The 2439-nt window shown below is 34.3% G+C and overlaps 1 pseudogene; it reads left to right on the top strand.

Annotated features, from left to right (window-relative positions):
• Nucleotides 1-208: 208 nt before the first annotated feature.
• On the top strand, nucleotides 209-307 carry LOC112926903 (U6 spliceosomal RNA; annotated as a pseudogene).
• Nucleotides 308-2439: the final 2132 nt, after the last annotated feature.

Raw genomic sequence — 2439 nt, 5'->3', positions numbered from 1 at the left:
GGTTTCTTAGAATTATAAGTAACTGGATACATAGCTAAAAACAAACAAAAATCCTGCACAACGGTAACCAACTTGTAGAATGCAGTAAGTATGTGAAAAACCAAGAATCCAGATAAGAAACCTCAGCTAGAAGCTTTCACAGACATTCTGTTTAAAACACTGTCACTGTAGTAAAATTGACACAGTTTTAAAGATTTTCTAGAAATTTGTCCCCTCAGTTACAAATGTCCAATTTCTAATGACACAGAGATTAGCCTGGCTCCTGCACAAAGATGACCTGCCAATTCATGAAATGTTCCATATTTTTCTGACGTGATTGGCTTTCTACTGCCGCTGGCGAGGAGAGGGGCTCTGAGGTCATGACAAAGAGCAGAAAAATACAAATGAGAAGAAGGAGGAAGCCAAGTAGCTTTGTGGCTTTCCATCTAACCTTTTTGTCCTCAGCCTGTGTCACACCATACTGGCATGTCCTCCTGTAGCAGTCACAGGTTCTACTACCAATGGCTTCCCTTTTTCTTGAGTCTCAGTGCTTCCTTCCCCTCAGAAAGACTCTCTCCTTCTGGGTCCCTCCTGGGAGTGTTTTGTAGTCCTGTGGGACTCACCCCAAAGTATTAATAGTGGCTTTGTAATAACCAAACAAAACACACACATTTTAAATTTCTGAGGGGGGAAAAAGTCTGATTTTCTTGTTGACTATGGTGCCTACTTAAGCATGAGAAATAAATTTCTGTATTACAGTTGTGCTTATGTGCTAGTGAGAGTAGGGCAGCTTTTAGTGAGAGAAATTTCCAGAGAAGGGGGTTGGTCATTGTGAGCTTTGAAGCCTTTCCAAATGCTGAATAAGTCAAATCCAAACAAGTGACAGTAAGGATTATGATGGATATTCAGAAGTATGAGATCATATGAGTATGAGACCCTGTCTCTGAAGAAATTATAACCTAATTTATTATGGCAGCATAATAGTAGGACTGATGGAAAATAGAACAAATTATTTAAATAATCACTAAATAAAATAAAATAAAATAAAATAAAATAAAATAAAATAATAAAATAAAATAAAATAAAATACCCCAAAGTGAAGCATATAGTTTATTGGGTATATATTGTACAGAGGGTAAGAGGGAATAAGTCAGAAAGATTACTTTCTGTAGGACAGCTAATAGAAGTTGTGTCATTGATATAAGATATGCATTGTTCTTTTAAAGCTGAGTCCTTCAAAAGGCAAAAATTTGTTCAGAAAGCATTTTATTTATTTATTTTGTTTTAGATTGAAGTAGAGTTGATAATATTAGTTTTAGATGTACAACATAGTGATTCCGCAATTATATACATTGCTAAATGTCATCATAAGTGTAGTTACCATCTGTCACCATTCAAAGCTATTTCAATATTATTGACTATATCCCCCCCACGCCGTTCTTTTTTATCCCTCTGACTTATTTGTTTTGTTACTAAAATTTGATACCTCTTAAACCCCTTCACCTTTTTCACCAATCTCATCACCTCCCTCCCTTCTGGCAACCTCTAGTTTGTTCTCTATATTATTAGTCTGTTTTTCTTTTTTATTGTCGTTTATTTTGTTTTTTAGAGACCACATATAAGTGAAGTCATATGGTATTTGTCTTTCTCTGTGTGACTTATTTTATTTAGCGTAATACCCTTTAGGCTCATCCATGGCACGCGTGGCAAGATTTCTTTCTTTTTTATGGCTGAGTAATCATCCATTGTGTATATATACTATATTTTGTTTATTACTCTGTCAATGGTTGCTTCTACATCATGGCTATTATAAATAACATGGTGATAAACATTGGGATACATAGGTCTTTTCAAATTAGTATTTTTGTTTTCTTTAGGTAAATACCCAGAGTAGAATTACTGGATAGATGCTACTTCTACTTAGAGTTTTTTAAGGAACCTAGCTAGTGTTTTCCAATTTACATTTCCATCAACGGTGCACAAAGGTTCTCCTTTCTCCACATCTTTGGAAACACATGTTATTTCTTGTTTTTTTTTTTTTTTTTTTTTTTTTGATACTAGTCATTCTAATTAGTGCGAGATAGTATTTCATTATGGCTTTGATTTGCATTTTAGGTGGAAGAAATGTGCTGGTGGAATAGGTATCATTCCTTTTCTTTGATAAAAAACAATGAAGTTTTGTGTGGAAGTCATTAGGCCAGGAAACTGTATACTATGCCTATTTGTGAATAGCATCTATTAGGGAGGAATATTTTTAATATACCTATCTTGATTCTTTGGCTAATCTAATAATCAAATTAACATAGGACAGATTAATAGAATAAAAACAAATTTAATTACATTTTATGGGGCCTCAGAGAGATAATAAGACACAAAGGCATATTGGGCAGTTGAGGTTTATATGCCATCCTGAACTAATAAATAGGATCAGAGCCTAGAGCTTTAAAGAGGAGGAAGGAA

The sequence above is a fragment of the Vulpes vulpes genome, chromosome 5 (assembly GCF_048418805.1).
Source record: "Vulpes vulpes isolate BD-2025 chromosome 5, VulVul3, whole genome shotgun sequence".
NCBI lineage: Eukaryota > Metazoa > Chordata > Mammalia > Carnivora > Canidae > Vulpes > Vulpes vulpes.
This window is presented reverse-complemented; position numbering and strand designations above follow the sequence as displayed.